Source organism: Mus musculus, chromosome 13 (assembly GCF_000001635.26).
Source record: "Mus musculus strain C57BL/6J chromosome 13, GRCm38.p6 C57BL/6J".
NCBI classification, from domain to species: domain Eukaryota; kingdom Metazoa; phylum Chordata; class Mammalia; order Rodentia; family Muridae; genus Mus; species Mus musculus.
The window spans coordinates 28,799,649-28,821,496 of NC_000079.6; the positions used below are offsets into that span (position 1 = coordinate 28,799,649).

The following is a 21,848-nucleotide window of genomic DNA, read 5'->3' on the forward strand; positions in this document are numbered from 1 at the left end:
GCTGCAATGACCTATGGGAAATGTAGTTTTTACATAGAACCCTCAAGAATCACCTGCTGAGGGCTGGTCCCAGGATTGCTCTTTTGCAGTTGTATGCTGGCAAAAAGGCTTTCTACAGCAGAATGGGTAAAGCGGTCCTCAGAAACAGCCAACAGCATCTGGAACTTGGTGAGAGCTAGGAGGATCTAAGATCCACTCCAGAACTCCAGCCCAGATGTTCCCTGACTGGAAACGGATAAGTGGCAGCTCGTTTACACAATGTAATACTCCAGGGTAGTCCAAGGGCTACTGAAGCTGCGTGCCCTACTTCACACACAATGCTCACCTAGCAAAGGCATTGCAGCCTGTTTGTTTTAAAAACACATTTTAATGGGAAGAAAAGGAAAAAAAAAACAAGTTTTATCAGAGGCAAAGTGTGGGAGAAGTGACTGGAGATGAAAGAGAATAGATGGATGGAGGGTTACAAGCAGGATTTTATTGATCTTTATTTCATAAATCTACGTACACTCTCAGTATGAAATATTTTGTAAAAATTGTCCGAGGAAGGGCTAGAGAAAGGACTCTGGATAAGAGTATATATGGCTCTAATAGAGCCAAATTCTGTTCCCAGCACCCAGGTGGGGTAGCTCACAACCTCCTGGAATGCCAGCTCTAGGAAATCCTACGGCTCTGGTCTCCTTGGATTCTGCACTCAAGTGCATATGTCTACACACACACACACACACACACACACACACACACACATAGACACATAACTAAAAATAATTTTTAACCTCAAAGGATTCACAGGAATAACTCTGAGCAGAAGAATAAAGGAATTTCTTTTCTCTGATGCTTCTTTTTATCTGAATTATTTATTTCCTTATTTATTTTGAGCTAATACCTCTTTCTGAAGTCCGGGCTGTACAGGATAGCCCAGGCTGGTCTCAAATCCCGACGTTCCTGCCTCAGCCTCCGGAGTACAGGATTAGGGAGGCATGTTACCACACTCTGCTTTCTCTCCTGTACTTTCCACAGTAAACATGCACTTCTTTTATATTAATGAGACAATTTAAAACCAAAGGCATCCCTGACAAAAACTCCTTCCCTTCCACTCCTCCTTCTACCATGTGACATGCACAGCCAATCTAGAAAAAGTGGGAATCAAAGCTACTTGATTCCCCATTGTAGTTATTAACTTTACAGAATGATCCCTGGCTTGCTAATTCAAGTACACATTTACATTTGCCCACAGGCATTAACGGGGAGGGGGAGGGGGGGAAGTAGGCCAATTCTAAAATAAATCATCTGGTGGGCAATTAAATACTTGATACAAGTTGAAGGGAAGGAAAAAAAAAAACCCTAACACTACAGGTTAAATCCTATTAAAACAGATTTCTAATGACTTTCTACTCTCTCATAAGAGACCTGGAGTTACATTCAGGGTATATCAAACAGAGATTGAAAATACAAGTATTTAAACTATAATAAGAAACTCAAGGTGTTTATACTATCAGTTTTTATTTTGAAAGATAAATTATATGTGAAAAGGGCACCCTCACTGCCTTCTCCACTGTGGAATCTAGAAAGCGAAGCTCCTAGATGGTTGGAATAGCCCACCTGTGCGTTGGGTTAATGCCTTGTATATTTTGTAAAACTATAAAAAAAAAAAAATTCCTGCTGCTCTCAGAAGTCACGTGTATCTCTCCATGGGCTCAGCTGTTAGGATGTCAACTTGTCATCAGTACATGCTCCCAGCCAACACTAGCACAGAACAGGTCCTTCAAGAGCTGCAGAAACCTGCGGTATCATGTCTTCCTCTAGAATGGGACTGGTGATGTGGTACCTAAGATGGACTGGGACTGTCTAATAGACGAACTGTGTTTTGACTATGCACTGGTTAGCCTGCCCTCCTTCAGGACTTCAAAAATCACTAAGGTTTATATATTCATAATCTGAGAGGCCTAAGTGAACAGGCCTGAGGGCCCCAAGAAGACTTGAAAATGTTTGGGGAGAATTCCTGCCCAGATACAAGCAGTAGACCGTGAATCTCCTTTGTGAGCCCAGAAAGCTTTGATTAAAGAGGGTAACTAGAAACTCCCACAACCCCAAGAGCAGTATCTGCCTGTACAAGCTTCCTGCTGTGACCCTTGACAACACATTCCATCCCCCCCTCCCCCGTCCCGTTCTTTTATGGTAACTTTGTATGACAAACATTGTACAGGAATGTCACAGGCCTAGAACATCTCTTAAGGGCTAAGCTTGACAAGAGGTTTGGCTCCAGGATATGTAAGGGAGAAAAAGAAAAGGGAATCAAAATCCTAAGGCCTGACACTGAGTCGGTACACATAATTCATAAGCAGCCTACCCATTGTGCTGAGGAGCCAATATCTAAGAACTCCAGAACCCATAAAGGCTGGAAGATGAAACATGACTTTTACCACCAACATAACCAGGGCATTCTCCCAGAGTATCAGCATGGCACTAAAACTTGGGTGCTTATATTGCTTTCTATTTAATATATTGCTTATATTGCTTTCTTTCCGCTTTTCTAATAGGAAAGCCAACTTCCAGGGAGCCAGGCACTGTTGTCCTGTTACCCAGGCAATGGCAAGCCACCCCTGAGTTCTAAGCTGGGATCCGGTAACTCTGGTGGGAAACATCTTTGAGGCATCCATAAATGATCATTATCCATAAACGGGATACTGAAAACCAGAATCCTAGGATGATATGGATTTTCATTTTTATCTCCCTCACATTCTACCTCTAAACTCTCTTTCTAATAAAAAAAATTAAATCAAAATCTGACAGCAGAATTTACAATGGATTCTGTAAAAATTCACCTTGTCACCCCCCTCCTCCAAAAAAAAAAAAAGGGTTCAAGATGAAATCTGTCTTTCAATTGAGAGAAGAGGCCAAGAGACAATAAAAAGCTATAGGCTTAAATGAGGAAATGTCTTTACATCATCATTTACTTTTCCGTTTTAATTAAACTTGAATTCCAAATGATGGCGAGAGTTTATTAACAAGATAATTTTTGTAAGTCACTGCTGAACAGGTTCTAGAAGAGTTTTATGGTTTGTCAATATCAAATGGTGGCGAGTAATCTAAGAATTTAGTGAGCCAATAAAACGAAAGGCAGTCACAATACACCCACAGTCACGGAGAGCTCCCTGGGGGGACGAGGGTTCCTTTCCACACTACCAACTAAGGCAAAAGCTCCAGCAATGACTTTTCCATTTGTACCTCGGTTCCCCATCCCTCTTTACTGCCATGCCATCATCACCTGTGTTCAGGCATGCATCTGAGCACTATATGCTTGAAGAGATGGAATATAGATTGTTTTCACAACTGGAAAATGTCTACACATCATGTACACACACGTGCATATCAGATGATTGGAATAAAGCTCGAGTCACCAGGACTTAGTATTTACTTATGTGCTCTGTGTACTTCACATCAGCATGTTTACTGGAGCTCTGTCTTCAAGGCTGTCTCCACGAGAAGACTACAGCCTCTATGAAGACACAGTAAAAAAGACTCAAGACTCTCTGTCCTGACAAATGCCCCATGTAGGTCACACTTGCATGAGTGTGTATGCAATGTGTGTATGCATGAGTGTGTATGCAATGCTGGATACACAGCAAAATGTATTGAGGGGAAATCCCCCAGAATTAAACATGAGATAATTTGAAAATTCAGGACAATGCAACCCAACAAAAGGTCTCCTTGGAATACTTTATGTCAAGGAACTGAAAACACATCCGAATTCTCCATATTCCTGAGTAAAATCTAACTTTAAGGTGGCAGATAGCTCTCAGTTTAAGAATAGCCATTTCAGGGCTGGCGAGATGGCTCAGTGGTTAAGAGCACCGACTGCTCTTCTGAAGGTCCCGAGTTCAAATCCCAGCAACCACATGGTGGCTCACAACCATCCGTAACGAAATCTGATGCCCTCTTCTGGAGTATCTGAGGACAGCTACAGTGTACTTACATATAATAAATAAATAAATCTTTAAAAAAAAAAAAAGAATAGCCATTTCAGCTTCGCGTGGTGCGCACACCTTTAATCCCAGCACTTGGGAGGCAGAGGCAGGCGGATCTCTGAGTTGCTACACAGAGAAACCTTGTCTCGAAAAAGAAAAAAAAAAATAATAGCCATTTCAAGATGCTAGGACAATAGTTTATTTTCTCTGCCAGTATATTATTTTAATTTAATATTTATGGGGAAAATGATAATGAGCCAAGTAGCATAATTCAATCTTCTAATTCTTCACACTGGGAAGTATGCCTCTCAAACAGGAAAACAACACCTCACAAGGCTAGAAGAACTAGAATAACTCTACAGTGAGCCTGAAACTGACTTGCCTTCTATACACTTTACCATGAAAAGCCAGTATTGGATGTATGTGCACACTCACCATGACCTTAGCTTCTATATAGCACAGACATCCTTTCACATAATACAAGTTTTATACACACACACACACACACACACACACACACACATATATAAATTAGCTGTTATAGCTTCATTTATTTTAAACCAAGATAAATACATCTGGTCTAAAGCCACCACAAGCCATGGCAGAAACATCAAATGCAGATGGCCTTGAGGGTTGAATAAACTCATTGTCCCTTTTCAAAGAAGAAAGCTGTATTCAGATGAAACCAGAGTAGAAAGTAGAACAGAATAAAGCTTGAAAATTCAGAAGCCAGTCAGAAGTTACTGAAACCCACTCACATTTTTAGTGGACATTTTTCTGAGCTTTGTACTACACTTTGCATAGAAATCGCATAATGAAAACATGGGTGGAGTCAGTGGAAATGCCTGAAGATAGCAGTCTGCTGTAAGGACTGAAGATAGCACTCTGCTGTAAGAAGGACTGAGGATAGCACTCTGCTGTAAGAAATCCTGTTGCTCTTTTTATTTTGTCCTGTTTAAACCCCTTCATATATTTAAAGACATAGAGAACAAACTGAGCAGGTCAACCTGCTAAGTATTTTTATCATTTTTAAGAATTAGTTTTATTTTATTTAGTTATGTGTGTCTGAATGAGAGTATGCCATATGGGGGGGGGGTGTCCTCAGAGGCCACCACAAGAGGATACTGGATGTCCTGGAACTGTAGTTACAGGTGGTTGTGAGATACCTGGATGCTGAACACTGAGCCTGGGTCCTCTGGAAGAACAAAAAGCACTCAACCACTTAGCCATCTCTTCAGCTCCCAAGCATTTGATTGTATGTTCTGCTTAAAGATGTAAATCAGAGCCAGGAATGATGGCTCACACCTTTAATCTCAGCACTTGGAAAGCAGAGGCAGGTGAATCTCTAAATCAGAGGCCAGCCTGGTCTACAGAATGAGTTCCAGGACAGCCAGGGCTACACAGAGAAAGAAACTCCATCTTGCAAAACAAATAAGGTGAATCAAATTCAAATAATGTACATATATACTGCTTTGTATGATTTATTAATCAACTACATAAACTGCCTTATTTAACTCGTATAAAGAGCATGACAAGTCCATAACACAGATGTGAAAAAGAAAGCTCAATGAAGATGAGTATCTGTCAGATTCTCCCACTGGCCAACAGCTGTTCTCCACCCTCATGGGGTTAGAGAAATTTCAACCAATGCATCCCATACCCTGCACAGATCTAAAAGTTAATTCTCTACGCTCTTATGCATCAGGGGAGTTTTTTGGCACCACCAATGTACCTATCAGAGGGGAAACTGCAGAAGAAAACTATAACTAGTATAGGCTAGATTTGATCTCACTAGTAAGGAAGTGTCCACTTTAGTCTACTTTAGGGGAACGTCAGTGACTTCTGGGCTGTCTCCTGAGGCTGAAGCAGCAGTACTGCTGACAGAAGTTGCCACAGAGCTGATTTCCTCTTGGTACAGCAAGGCTTTTAGCATGCCATCCCGCACTTAGAACACAAGAAGAGAGTATCCTCTCTAGGCCTACCATGTTTTTGACCACTGTTCCTCACCTCTATGTCTAGTTCTTCAGCCCTCCCAAAGAAACCCTGAACTTCGCAATATCCTGTCAGTGAATCCATCTTGGACTTAATCCAAGTTTGTTTCTGTTGCTTACAATCAGGGACACTGATTCAAACATATACTGGGATGTACAGTACTTACTCTGTGGGGAATCTCTAGGCAAGTCCTAACAGATGCGCTGGACTCAACAAAGGAAAACTTTGCAAAAAGAGGAGCAGTACAGTGGGACAGAAAAGCAGAACACCTGGTCTTCTCCATGAAAGGCATAGAGAAGAGCCTCAGGAAACGGGGCAAAGAGGGCACAGGCGCCAGTACACAGCTCACAACCAGGCATGCGTCTACGCTAGCCCTGTCTATCACTAATTGCTTTTCTTTATTAAGCCAAGATAAAAGAAGGCATAAGACACACACTTGATAGTTTACGATGACATTTTAGGCTTATCGCCACAGCTCCAGGGCAAGCTTCCATATATGTGTAGACAATGAGAGCTCACAGATCTCTACACATGTGTGTGTTCATAAGTGTGCACAAGTCTACACCTGTGTGCATGCTCATATGTGCATGTGGTCTCAAAAGACTGACATTGGAAGTCTTCAACAATTGCCTCTCCCTTACATTGTTGATACCGGGCTCCTTAGTGAACCTGGAACTCATTATGCAAGACTAGCTACCCGTGGAGCCCGAGAGGTATTCCTGTCTCCTTCTTGTAGCACTGGAATCACGGGTAGACACTGAGCCTGGGTTTTTATCTGGGCACCTCAGAGCTCCGAGGTCTCAGGTGCTCACAGTTATATGACAAGTACTTTACCAACTAAGTTACTCCCAAACCTCCTCCCCCACCCCCTCCCCGCCCCATCTCCCAGTCCCCCCACCCTACCCCCCACTCCACCACCCATCCTCCCACTCCTCCACCCACCGCACTCCCCACCCTCCAACATGCCTCTTCCTCTCCATATAGAAATGTCCCTAGGTCAGCAAGTATCCAGGTAACATCTGAGGCATGAGAGACTTGGTGAGCACAGTGGCTTGGGGGCGAAGCAACAGGTCAGACCCCTTGTGCAGAACTCACCCTGCACTCTTTGGGAAGTTGCTTAGGTTACACCCAGGGATCTCCTCGTGAAACTACTGTGTGGCTTGAATGAACCAGGAGATATGCATGCCCTGTATAGTAGGTTATTAATACAGAGTAATTGCGATGGTAATAAGTTATCATGGCTCCAGGGCAATCTCTTGAACGTTAAGTAGGAACGTCAGAATGTTCTTATTGCCGCTATTCCTGGTTACTTGTGCTATGACCAAATACCTAAAGATGCAGAGAAGGACTTGCTTCTGCAAACATTTTGAGGGCACCGTCCACCGTCCTTGGAAGGCTTGGCACCAAGAGCAGGTGGACCGGGGTACCAACTGTAGCAGGAGCAGAGAAAGGGGGATACCAGAGCTCAGATGGCTTTCTTTCTTTTCTTTTTGTTTCATCAAGAATCAAGCCCATGGAATGGAACCCTACACATTCAGTGTGGCTGTTCTCCCTCTGTAAACACCCTTATAGACATATCTAAGGATGTGGCTCATTAATGTTCTCATAATCCGATCATGTTGATAATCATTATTAACCAGTGAAATTCCTAAATATGCTCAGAACTAAATCCAGAATGCTCAAAGCAGTTTTGCCAAATAAAGAGTACTTAGGGATAATGTATCTTATTCCAGCTCTAAACTACTTCAGGGCAAACTGATGTTAATTCTGGGATCCAGTGTTTCCAGAGCCAAATGATCCATAATCTAGAAGATATAAATACATCTACTGTAGCAAAATAAATTATAACATCGCTTTCAGGCCCTTTATCTCGTCTCCTACAGAATCTAGGTACTAGTACAGTCATAAGATACAAGAAAACAGTTAGAGCCGAGGAAATGCCTCAGACAGGGAACAACGTTTACCAAGCAAGTCTGGTGACCTGAATTCAAGTCTGGAACTGGCTGGGCGATGATGGTGCATGCCCTTAGTCTCAACACTACGGAGGCAGAGGAAGGCAGATTGCTGAGTCTGAGGACAGCCTGGTCTACAGAACAAGTTCTGGGACAGCCAAGACTACACAGAGGATCCCTGTCTTTAAAAAAAAGAAAAAGAAAAAGTGCCTGGAACCGGCTTATAAAGCCAGATCTGGTTGCATACATCTGTAATCCCAACAAAAAGATGGGAAGCAAAGACAGAACAAGTAGGAGAAAGCTCTTGGGCCAGCTAGCCTGAAGTTGACTGCTCAGAGTTAGAGACCCTGCCTCAGCAAGGTTTGGAAGATAAAAAACCAACTTCTCAAAGTTGACCTCTAACCTCAACACACTGTGGCACAAGTACACACACACAAACATACATACATACATACATACATACATACATACATACACACACACATTTAATTAAAAATAAAACTGGTGATGACTGGTTGAATATATATATACAATACACAAGTAGTAGATCATAGAAGACACAATTTTGACCAGTCAAGGGCACAATTTACAGAGTACATGGTAAGAGAGCATGCCAGTAGACTACCTCGGGTACTAAGCTGACCAGTGGAAAGGGATACTGAAGAAAGATATCACACAAAGAATAGCAGTATTTAAGGTAGCTTGACCACTACAATCGGTCTAAATCTGTATGTTATGAACAACCTAAAAACCAGAAAGTGAATTATTCTTAGACACCAGTCTATTTTGGCCAGCATACACAGTAATATCCATGGTAAATAAGTCAGGCTGGCTACTGCTCCATTGGTTGAGTACTTTGCGAGTATACACAGGCTCTGGGCTTGGTTTGCAGCACTATATAAGTGAGATGTGATAGCTCATATCTGCAACCTCAAGCATGCTGAAGGTAGAGACAGGATGAGCTTAAGATCAAGCATGTCTTTACTGCATAGAAAGTCCAAGAACAGCCTGGGCTACATGAGGTCTTGTCTGGGGGCCCTGGGGACTTATGAGCAATATGCTCAAGAAGACACATGAGTATCATCATAAAGTTGGGAGCTTTCTTTCAGTACTGTATGACCTCACCACAAGACAGTACAGGGTGTTTCTAAAGTATCACAAAGAAGCACCTTCTTTGTGCTTAGTCTTGAGATACACTGTTCATTTCAATGCCCAATGGTGACACCTGACACTCACAGCTTGAAAGGCAACTTGACTTGTCCGAGCCAGTTATACTCCACATAAAAGTTCATCACATTCAGAAAAAAACAAATTTCTTTCCTCAATATTTCTATGACATTCCACAGCCTACCTGAGGACAGTGTTTGACAACTGTCCCAGCCATGCAGTGAGAAAAGCAATCCTGACTGGAAGGCACAGGGAGGCATGACTTCCCAGGCAGTACAACCCTCTACAAGTGAAGGAAGCATTCAGAGAGGCTTTGAGTATCGATGTCTTTTCACTTGAAGTAGAAGAAAATATTCAAAATGACAGCAATAAAGTCAGGCAATGTGGGTGGTCCACGCCTGTAATCTCAGAATTTAAGAAGTGCCTACATAGAGTCAAAGACAGCCTCAGCTATACAGCAAGTTCAAGGCCCATCTGGACCACATGAATTCCTGTCTCAAAAGAAGAGACAGAAAGAAAGGAAAGGAGGGAGGGAGGGAAATAAAAGAAAATCAGGGAGGCAAGGAAGGAAGAAAGAAAGTTGTAAGATTTACTGAAAGAAAAAGAAGCAATTCTAAGACTGTGAATCCCTTCAAAGGGCACTGCAGTCCCCACAGACATTCAGATCTGAATGTGGTCATGGCCTCATCGTCCTTTACGTTCTAATTTAGATTAATTAAGCATGTAAATGAACTTAAAGCATACTATAGGGGGGAGGGGGACAAGACTGGAAAGAATGGGAGTTAGTCCATCAGAGAATCCTTGGGAGCCTTTGATCCTCAAACCCAAGGCACCAAAGAGAAGACTCATTTCTTCTTTAGATTCTTCCTTGGAAGGGTGCTGGCTAGGGAGAAGGAGACAGACCTTAAGGAAGCAGTGAGTGCCTTAGCTCTAGTAGCCTCCTATGTCCACATCTTGCTGTTTTACCTTAAAAAAAAAAAAAAAAAAGCAAAACAATCATTTATAACCTGAAGCTGGGTAGAGAGCTTGCTGTGAAAGAATAAAGACAAAAATTTGATCCTCAGAATCCATATTTTAAAAAGCCAGGTATGTATCCTGTTTATAATCCCAGGAAGTCCTGTGGGGCTCTAGGTCTCACTGGCCAGCTAGCCAGCTAGCCTAATTTTTTTCAAAAATGGTTGACTTCTAGCTTTCATGCGCACACACACACACACACACACACACACACACACACACCCCACAAATTCATCAGCGTAACTGAACACCACCACAGCTCTAGCTTCTTGGCTTATCCTCATGTAGGTGATTCCTAAGTTATATTTATATATGACGCCTCTCACCTGTCACTCTGAAATTTTCTGATGTGTTCTCATCAGAACTTTGACCTTCACTCCCTTGTCCACAGTATTTCTGTGAACATGTGTGTATAGAAAATCTCATAGGTAATCTAAGTGCAATCTAAAATCAAATCTTATTCTAATGATTTAAAATTAGGTAAACCCAACATAAAGCAGGTGACTTATAAGCTACGGAACTAACTGCTAGTCCTTCTAAGTCCCCATTACCACCGTTTTCAACCTTAAGTATCTTTACCTTTCCAGGATTTCTTGGCATTTGACACAGTTTTATTCTACAAATACGCCAATCTCCTTATTTGCAGATCTACAACATCCATGAACAACATCCATGGTCCACTTATTTCTAAAAATAACTTCAGCTAAAATTTACTTTATTGGTCAGTCCAGAGGGGTTGAGACAGAGGACCTGAGGCTCAGAACTCAAGCTCTCAGAGACAGTTCCAGTCCCTACAATTGCTTCCTACTGGCAGACTACAGCAGTACAGCCTAGGGAATTTAAATGACCGATTTACCCGGGGAAAGAAAGCTTATTTTTAGTGAGGGTGGAAAAAAAAAATGTTGATTTAATTTATTTTACTGGCTGTGAATCTCCTTTGGAAAGGAGAAGTAGAGTTTGATTAATTAGATTAGCAAATGCAATAAAGTGTTTATTCACTTGGGTGAATCACGGCTTCCCTGGGTTAGCTGAATTTTATTTTAGGTTTTCAAACCTGTCCAGTAGGTAGCAAGATGGAAGCCAAAAGCCCTTCCACACCACACTGCTTTCAAGCATCTTTTCATATGTTAATTTGATCGTTTTTTTCCCCCAAATCTGCAGGCAGACATATTTCACAGCCCCTCCCCCTCTCTCACAGGGGGAGGGGCGGCATATGGATCATACACACAGATGACAGGAAATTAACCACACTACTCATTACCATTTGCTATGCTTCTGGGTTTTAGCAGGTTTTTCCTTTCCTATTGACTTTCATTGCAAATTTTCTTTCTACCCAGCACAAAAGCTCCAAAGAAATTAGGTCAGCAATTTATAAGGTCATTAGAAAATACTTATTAGAACAAACCGTTGCAATTGTAAAGAAAAAAAAAATAGTTGTTACCATCCTCCAATGGCTGCCAGCCTTTTTTTCTTCCTTCTTTTCATGGTCTGTCTTCTTCAGGAAGTCCCTTTGATGTATCTTGCTACACAAAACCATTCCCTGACTCATTTGTTACTGAGACTTTACCAGAGCAACAGCTGTTCAAACAACACACTTGCCTCTGAAAGTCTGGGAAAATTGGGGACAATAATCAAATTAAAATTCCAGGTCTACACTCTTTTGACAGAATGCAGCCGGTTTTGATGTTTTATATTAAAGCATATTACATTAAAAGGGATTCTGCTGCACGGTGTACTGGGTTCTCCCAGTAATGTGCTGATGGCGTTTCACAAGGAGGAAAAGCTGGTAATTCACCAAAAAGGGGAGAAAAAAAAAAATCAAACATTTTTCTAAAAATTTTTTTTCTCTTTTTCTTGTTATACTTGATTTTTTTTTTTAAACCCAAAAGAATGGAGCTTGAAATCCTAGCAGATGGGGACCACTGGACAGCATCAGACTCAGAATAACAATACAAAACTGAAGTGTGGGGCGGCTGGGACACAGGCATCTTGGGTGGCTTCTGATAAACAGGAAGCCCCATTGATTTCAGCTGAAGGTAGAACTGAGCGCTTTTATCCAAAGGCTGTGAAAATCACCTTCTCCGAGAAAGGTTAACATCTCTCGAGTTCTCTGAAAAAAGGCAGAAGATTACAGGATCACAGCTGCCTTCATGTTAATGAGGTACAGGCAACTGGCCTTGAGCTTTGAAAGGAAGAAGGGAGAAATCAAAATCAGAGCGCATTCACCCGTCTGACAGTATCCCCTGCCTCCATCTGCAACACATCCATACACTGACTGGGCTAGGCAGGGAATTTAACGGTATCGGAGATCAAACAGCTTTAATACTTTGAATTACCCTGAAAATAATGCCTGCCTCAGAACAGAAGTAGCACGCAGGGCAGCTCAAAGAATAGCATTCTCTTCTCACCTGTTCTCCAAGATCCCACCATAGCAGCTGGTCCCCAAGGGTTCTGACTAACCACTTCCACAATCCTAGCTGGGCTGTTTCCTCCTACCCACTAAAGGTCAACGGTTCCCACTGTCCAGTTGTGTCTTTACAAACCAGTTTCATTAATCTTCCTAGAAAGCAGGAGGAGCCTGTGGTGGTTTGAATATGCTTGGCCCAGGGAGTAGCAATGCTAGGAGGTGTGGTCTTCTTGGAGGAAGTGTGCTACCATTGGGGTTGGCTTTGAGACCCTCCTCTTGGGTGCCTGAAAGCCAGTCTCCTCCTAGGAACAAGATGTAGAATTCTCAGCTCCTAAGCGCCACACCTGCCTAGACACTGCCATGCTCCTCCCTTGGTGATAAAGGACTGAACCTCTGAACCTGTAAGCCAGCCCCAGTTAAACGCTGTCCCTTATAAGATTTGCCTTGGTCATGGTGTCTCTTCACAGCAGTGGAAATCCTCACTAAGTAAGACAGACCCATTCCAAAACCCTCTGGGCAATGCAAAGTAAGATCTGAGTCTTTATGATGTTCCTACCAACTATCCACATTCCTAGCACACACTCCACATCTCAGTCAGAATCCCAGATCTGTACCTCTTATTAAAATATACACACAGGGGGAAAAAAAAACCCACACAGACAGACAGGCAGACATGCAAAAACCCTGGACTTTGGCAAGTACCCCTGGGATCCTTCCTGTACCTTCCTTGGGCCTTCATCCTCATCCTTCTTTGACTTGCCCTACATCGAATTTAGACTCAGAAAATGCACACTCTCCCAGGTCACCCTGTATGCACCTATTAGGGAGCATCCACACGTTATATTTCATTGCTATAACCATTAGTCTCTACCCTCTAGACTGAGAAGTGAGACACAAGGGCTGAGCCTTATCCTTGTTGGAGTTCAAAATAAATAACCAGTCAATAAAATAAGATAAAATAAACCAGTTAGGACAACATTGTCACCCAAACAGTCCCTAGAGCCCACGACAAATATTTTCTTTGGAAATGAGTTGACAATAGAGTTGCCTTTCACTTTACAATGTTTCCACAAATATAGAAAAGTGGCACACAGTATGTATTTAACAGATGTCTGATAGTACATAAAGAAACACAAGGAGCAACAGTGTCATCAGGACATTAAAATATCAAGTTTTCTTCACTAAAACTATTTGTCAGACACAAAAGAGAAGAGAGCATGCAAGTTCCATACTTGTGGTGCAAGTGCTGGGACTGACTGAGTACTTCCCATCCCACAAAGTGTGATAGTCCCTCAGGCTCATAGGGACTGGCACTGTTGGAAAGTGTGGCCTTGCTGGAGGAAGTGTGTCACTGGAGGCCAGCTTTGAGGTTTCAGAACCCAGGTCCAGTGTCACTCTCTCCTCCTTTGGCTCCAGAAAGAGAACGAGAGTTCAGCTACCTCTCCAGAACCACATCTGCCTGCATGCTGTCATGCTTGTCACCATGATGATGATGGACTAAACCTCTGAGCTGTAAGCCAGCTCCAAATGCTTGCCTTTCTAAGAGCTGTACAGTCATGGTGCATCGTCACAGCAATAGAAACCCTAACTAAGAGAGTGACCTGCACTCACGATTCTGTTTGCTGTTGCCCCTATCTTACATATACAACTTACCAGCCGCTGCATTGCTCACATACAGCCCATCAAGAAAGCGCAGCACTGACGTGTACAGCACCAAGCATTTTACCCAAGAGTCCCAAGTCGTCTACCCACTGGACAGATGGCTCAGTGGGTAAAGCAGCTGCTATTCAGGCACGAGGACCAGAGTTCAGATCTCCAGCACCCATGTACATACTCTAGTCTGCCTACGATTCCAGGGCTGGGAAGGCGGAGACCACGGATGCCCATAATGAGCTGGCTAGCTAGACTATCTGTATGGGTGAACTCTGTGTTCAACTAAAAAGTCCTGCCTACATGAATATGGTATAGGGAGATCACCTAAGGTCTCCAGAGTCACTCAGTGCCCACACATGGACACAGGCATGCGCAAACACACACACACACACAAGCACTGGATGCTGAAAGGACAGACATCAAGTTTACCCTTAATGTTCTTAACTTCAAGAGAACCTTGCCACCCTGACAGGGACTCTGCTATAGTGTCAGTGACCCCTGGCCCTCGTCTGAATTGCTGTGTTTAAACTTGTTTGGTAATTTAAACAGGAGGAGTGGTTTCATCACTCCTCTGGCCCATTACAGCCTCTGTTTACTGTTTGCCCTGGGCTCCTGCCTCAGCAAGACCTAAGACCTGCGTTTTAGATACTGACTGTACTGAGAACTTGCTTTCGCCCACTCAAGTGCAGCTGGCACCCACAAGGGCAGAACCCAATCTACCCACAGCCGGTGTCCAGGTCTCCAGATGATCTCTGTTCTTGGTGTCCCTACTTGGCATCCTAGTCTAGGGCTCCGAGCTCCAAGCTATCCCCTTGCTCCAAGCTATCCCCTTGCACCTTGCCTTGCTCACACAGGCTCTTTCCTCTGCTTGGAACGCTGCCACTCTGGGCACATTCCTAACCCTGGTTTGTGTCTAGCACCCCCTACTAGGACCTTAAGGGGCCTCTCCCCTTCCCCCCACCCCTAGCAGAAGCAAAGAGCTCCTCCCTTCTCCTTTGTGCTTCCTTTCCTTATCTTTTTAAAGCCTCTGTGACAATTCAGAGACAGCAATTACTACTCACTGTTTGTCAGGGGTGTGTGTGTGTGTATGTTAGGCCACACAGGTTTATTCTGTCTGTCTTCCTCCATTGCTTTCCACCTTATCTGCTGGGGTAGGGTCTCTCCTTGAACCTGGAACTCCTTGCCCCTCTCTACCACACCTGCCTAGCTTTTATGAGGATGCTAAGGATCCTGGTCCTGGAGCTTAAAGGACAAGTGCTCATCCATTAAACCACTCCCCACCCTCTTTGCTGCTGAGAGCTCCCTCTGTGAACAGACACCAGGTCTTATTCATAGCCATTTCCTTAGTACACAAAGTCATACCTGAAACACAGCAATTGATGCCTTAACGAAGGGACACCTAAGGCCATATTAAGATGACTGACAATTCCATCCACCATGGTTCCCTCCACCCTTACAAAATCAGAGCACCAAATGCAGAAGCGCTATAAACTTGCTGTCTGCACTGAAGGCAGACTGCAAACCTAACTGGTAACACCAGGACCCAGCTCAGTCTCTGAAGGTGCAACCTTTAAGTTATTGTTCCAGCTTGATGAGGAGTTGGAAACGATCCAAAAGGAGGATGCTCTGAGACGTTACTCACACAACTTTGGCCTCTTAAACATTTGCTTAGCAACTATTTGCCGAATACCAGCAATAAGCATGGTTTGCCTTCTATGTTCGTCTACTTTCCCTGGCTGTCACTGAATACCACTGGCTGAGAACTTTACAGAGAACAGAAGTTCACTGGCTCATTATTCTGGAGGCTGGTGCTAACGTTTGCTGATGGCAAAGGACACCTCACAGTTGAGATTCGGCAAGTGTGTTCCTCTCTCTTCTACTAAAAAAGCCATTCAGTGATACTGCCACGTGGGTCTATCCCCCTGACCTCACAGCCAATCCTAAATCACCAGCCAAAGGGTGACCCTTCAAATACTCCTAACTGGAGGATGATGCTTCAGTTTTCTTCCCATTGCTGTCGTTCCAGTCTACCGAAGCCAAGAGGCCATGGCAGAAGAAACCTCAACCAAGTCCCACCACATCCGAAAAGCGGATGGGGAATAGAGGCATGTGTACCTGCTGGTGCTTAGCTTAGTTCCTGCAGCCTTATGTGCAGCTCACAAGCCCCTACCCGGGAAATGTTGGCATTCACAGTGGGCGAGGTCTTCCCACATCAACTAAGCTAATCAAGAAAAATCCCTACTACAGCCAGGCCGTCCCCGCACTAGGGAGGCAGAGTCAGACAGATCTCTGTAAGTGAGAGACCAGCCAGGTCAACAGAGCCAGTTCCAAGACAAAGAAACCCCCGTCTTGAAAACACCAATAAGATGGAGGGAGGGAGGGAGGGAGGGAGGGAGGGAGGGAGGGAGGGAGGGAGGGAGGGAGGAAGGAAGGAAGGAAGGAAGGAAGGAAGGAAGGAAGGAAGGAAGGAAGGAAGAAAATCCCCTACAAACCAATCTTACTAGACAATCCCTTACTGAAACCCTCTCTCCAGGTGAGTTCCTGGAATGTCAGGTTGACCAGTAACCCTAACCATCACTTTTAGACCCTAGGAGAATGACACCGAGTTGTATGTGAATAGATCCCTGGTCTCACCCAAAGGGCCTTTCAGTCTAGGTAAGTATGACTTAGGGTGGTCATGATGAGCTCTGCTAGAGGAAGAAGTCAGGCTGTGTTCTGTGCGCATGTACAGGTGGCTAATGTAGTCCCAGGTGACTTGTTTGTCAGTCTGAGACTTGCACAGTTGCTCAGCTGCTGCTTTCCTAACTGCAGTTCAGGGACTGGAGGGCTAGGGTGCCTGTGCCTTGAGGGCCAAAGGCAGACAGGAGGCCTCAGAGTCCTGCAGCTTTTCCTCTCAGGCTATAAAGCTTATTGTTGAGATGTCCTGAGGCATCCAGCAGGCTTCAAGAGGAAGTCCCACAGAAAACCCATCTCCTCCAAGAAGACAGCTCAGGAGAGCTGGCTGCCTCCATGCAGAGCCAAGGATTTATCTCATACACAGCTCCCTGAATACATCCCGATACATGCAGACACTGCCTTCAAGGGTCTGCGAACGTTTCACGGTGTGGGTATAGCACTGTCTTCACTGCATTTGTTCATGTAAATCCTTAGGTTTAGTTATGATCCGAGAGAGAGAGAGAGAGAGAGAGAGAGAGAGAGAGAGAGAGAGAGAGAGAGAGAGGGAGGGAGGGAGGGAGGGAGGGAGGGAAGTCTTCCCACACCAATTAAGCCAATCAAAAAAAAATCCCTTTGGATGAGACCAGGGATCTATTCACATACAACTCCTAGGGTCTAAAAGTGATGGTTAGGGTTACTGGTCAACCTGACATACCAGGAACTCACCTGGAGAGAGGGTCTCAGTAAGGGGTTGTCTAGTAAGGTTTCCTGCTGCTGGTGTGTACTGGGAGGGAGGGAGAGGGGAGGGAGGGAAGGAGAGAGGGAGGGAGGGAGGGAGGGAGGGAGGGAGGGAGGGAGGGAGGGAGGGAGAGAGAAGGAGAGAGGGAGAGAGGGAAACAGCAAGGAGTAAGAGAGAGACAGACAAACAGACAGACAGTCAGACAGAGACAGAGAGACTCTGCCAGAGGCAGGAGAAATAGCTTAGTAAAGTGCTCACTGCACAAACATGAGAATCTGCATTCAATTCCAGAGCCCAAAGCAGGGCAAGAGGGCATGACTGTACTTGAAGCCCAGGGGAGCAGAGAACTGCAGATCTTTGAGGCTCAATGGCCAACCAGCCTAAGCCAATCAGCTAGTTCCGGGCCTGGTGAGAGACCTTGTCAAAAAAAAAAAAAAAAAAACAAACAAACAAGGTGAATGACACTTTTCTGCTGCTGCTGTCTACTGGGTATTCACATTAGCATGATAGACACACACACACACACATTCACCCACAGAAATGGCACACATACCTAGATACAAAGTAAAAAGGAGGGGTATCATAGACAATCATTGTGCTTAATATTGCTCTAGTCCTGTTTTTCACTCAACCAACATCCACAACCTACATTCTCAAACTAGAGTTGTCTCTGTCCCATTTACAGAGTGTGACCTGTCAGTCACACACACACACACACACACAAATTCTTTTCCCTTATACTTGAAATCTCAATACCTCTAAGTCATACAACTTCAAATATCCACCATTACACTTGGGGACTCACACCAAGAGCAGGTGTCTATACAGAAGGACTGCTGCTGTTTCTCAGAGCCTCCATCGTATAGAATTGTATGGAAAAGAAATCCTTGTCTTACACGCCTTTGTATACATGTTTTCCCCTATTGGGGCAGGTGTCCTTATGTCAAGACATTTTCAAAAGCAGTGGGGATAACAGTCCTAAAACATCAGCACTTGACAAAGGTGAGGAGGTTTTTGCTTTTGGGTTTGTTTTGTTTGTTTTGTTTGTTTGTTTGTTTGTTTAAAAAACGCTTTTGTGGGTGGTGGTACACTCAAGGGACAGCTGGAGGAAGGCTGTGGGCAAACACCTGTAGTGAGTTGCTGCTACCCACCCTGTGTGGGACACCCTGCACTCTATCACATATGCACCCAACCTTACACAGCAGTCATCAGGCCCCATCTCTGGTACTCTGTCATTGTGATTTGCCACTCAGAAATAAGCAACAGCATTTGACTCCTGTGGACTATAAATACCCCTCCCATCCTGCCTGTTACCTCCATGCAGCAAACACTGCCTGCACTACCTCAGTATTGCCCAGATCTCCAACAGCTAAAGAATGATACCCTGTCGGGTCACCTGCCAAACCAAGGACTAGAAGGGTGACCCCCTTTAAGAAAAAAGGGCTACACCTCCCAAGGTGGGTGCCTATTTCAACCCCTGCCCTTGAAATATAGAGGCGAGAAGGTGAGTAGTTTCAAAGGTAGCCTTGGCTACATAGCAAGTTTGCGAACAGCCTGGTCTACATGAAACCATGTCTCAAAGCACATTCCAAAATTAAGTAGGAAAACTTTTTTTGAGGTTGTTTTTTCGAGACTGTCCTGGAACTCACTTTGTAGACCAGGCTGGCCTCAAACTCAGAAATCCGCCTGCCTCTGCCTCCCGAGTGCTGGGATTAAAGGCATGTGCCACCATGGCCCAGCAAGTAGGAAAACTTTTGTCTAGCACTAATAAAAAGTAGTATCAGGTTTGATAGCTTCTTTTTTTAAAGGTTGGGAGGATTAGAGGATTGTTTCAGTGGATGTACATGGCATAGGCTGGAGGTCAGCCACTTGAGTGTCTTCTACCTGGGATTTGTGTTGTTGCTGCTGTTCGTGTTTTGACTGAGTGTGAGCACATAGAAGTCAAAGGACAATTTGACAAGTCAGCCTTCACTGTCCACACGATTCCTGTCCACTTTCAGGTAGGTTCCAGAAATCAAATTCAGGTGTTGCCAGATTGGCAAGTCAAGCCCCGTTGCATCTTGTCAAACTCTGCTTTATTTTCTGAGACAGGGACGGTCACAGGAATGCCCTGCGTTCACTTTTCTACTACAGAGGTTATAAGTATGCGCCACAGCCCACTCAAGATTTAAAAGAACAAAGAACAACAACAACAACAACAACAAAAAACCCAACCAAACAAACAAAGGCATGTGTTCTGGGGTTTGAACTCAGGTCCTCACGCCTGTGCAGGAAGCATTTTACCAACCGAGCCATCTCTATGGGCCCTGCTGGCATTCCTAAATAAAGCATTTAGGACTAAAATATGGTTTTCATACACGAGATCATGTCTATGGTACAGGGATGTCTTAGAGTGAAATCCTGCATGTGAAAAGCCCACTTAAGATTTGTTGTATGACTGCCATATCCAGGGATCCATCCCATAATTAGCCTCCAAATGATGACACCATTGCATACACTAGCAAGCGTTTGGTGCAAGGACCGTGATATAGCCGTCTCTTGTGAGACTAGGCCGGGGCCTAGCAAACACAGAAGTGGATGCTCACAGTCAACTATTGGATGGATCACAGGGCCCCCAATGGAGGAGCTAGAGAAACTACCCAAGGAGCTAAAGAGATCTGCAACCCTGTAGGTGCAACATTATGAACTAACCAGTACCCCGGAGCTCTTGACTCTAGCTGCATACGTATCAAAAGATGGCCTAGTCGGCCATCACTGGAAAGAGAGGCCCACTGGACAGGCAAACTTTATATGCCCCAGTACAGGGGAACGCCAGGGCCAAAAAATGGGGATGGGTGGGTGGGGGAGGGGGGGCATGGGAGGCTTTTGGATAGCATTGGAAATGTAATTGAGGAAAATATGTAATAAAAAATAAAAAAAAAAGATTTGTTGTATGTTGGAGAAATGGCTTAGGTTAGAAAAATGCTTACCTTACAAACCCCAAAACTTGACTGCATGCTGACTGCATGCTGAGCAATGATGGTGGATAACTTTCATTCCAGCAGGAGAGAGGGAGGGGGAGGGGGAGATGGGGGGCAGATCTCTGAGTTTGAGGCCAACCTGGTCTACAGAGTTGAGTTCCAGGACAGTCATGACTATACAGAGAGACCCTGTCTCAAAAGAACTTAAGAAAGAAAGAAAAAGAAAGACAGACAGACAGACAAGGAAGGGGAACGGGTAGGGGAAGGGGAAAGAGAACCAAACTGTAATCTGCCAGAACAAACACAGGAAATTTGTGTCTGGTGGTACGTGCTTGTAACCTCAGTATTGGGGAGGCAAAGATAGGTGGACCCTACTCACACAACTGTACTTGGTCATACACACAAACACAGAAACTGTCTTGCATTTGTACCTAATATAACCACTGGTGATATGTTTGCTTTCATTATTGTCTGTATCTGCCATCCACTCATTCATTATTTGGGGAGGGTTGAGGGACAGGGAGTCTCATGTAGCCTAGGTTAACCTCAGATTTCCTATGGAGTCATGGGTAAAATTAAACTTCTGATCCTTGGCCTCCTAAGCATGTACCCTTGTCCATCCATATGTCCAGCATCCCCTTGTGCTGAGCCTGTGGTGCTGAGATTCATCTGTGGCCTCACTGGGGTTCCCTCTACCTCCTGCTTCACACTGCTTTCTTCTCAACCCCCTTCATGTGGTAATCTCTGGGCTGCTTCAACTGGATCTGACACAGATTCTTTCAATTGTGTATGCTGGTGACAAGCTCTTTCTCACGGCTCACCTAAGAGCACTTAGGGGGGTACTTGATTTGAAAACTTCTTGCATCCAAAAATCTTCCAGTTCTCCAGCTCCCCCACTCACTTGGATTCTGCTACTGTCAGCGTGGTACCGTCTGGGACAGAAGTGCTCAATTTTCTCTGCCGTTTACAACATTCACGTGCTTAGACAGATTCCATACTTGGCAATGATGAATTATCATCAACAACCTGAAATACCTCAGTGAGTGTTCATGTCACGGAGGGGACATGGTTTTCTTTCATTAGCTGAGTGGCATCTGCACACAACGCCACTGAAATTCGGAAAAAAACAGCTTGTCTTATTTGCTATGTGTATACGGATGGACTTGAAGGGACTCACGCTCCACAGCATGGCGTGCAAGTCGGATGACAACCTGCAGGAACTGGTCCTCTCTCTCCTTCCACCATGTGGATCCCAGGGATCAGGTCTCGCAGTAAGCACCTTCGCCTGCTGAACAGTCCGTCTCATGAGCCCTGACTCTCTTAACCTCAGTGAACCTCAGACTC

The 21,848-nt window shown here is 44.4% G+C and overlaps 1 long non-coding RNA gene across 2 annotated transcripts in view; it reads right to left on the bottom strand.

The window, feature by feature from the left end:
* Positions 1 to 21,848, bottom strand: part of 2610307P16Rik (RIKEN cDNA 2610307P16 gene) — a 425,389-nt gene that overhangs the window by 339,615 nt on the left and 63,926 nt on the right. The gene's annotated exons all lie outside the window — the stretch shown is intronic.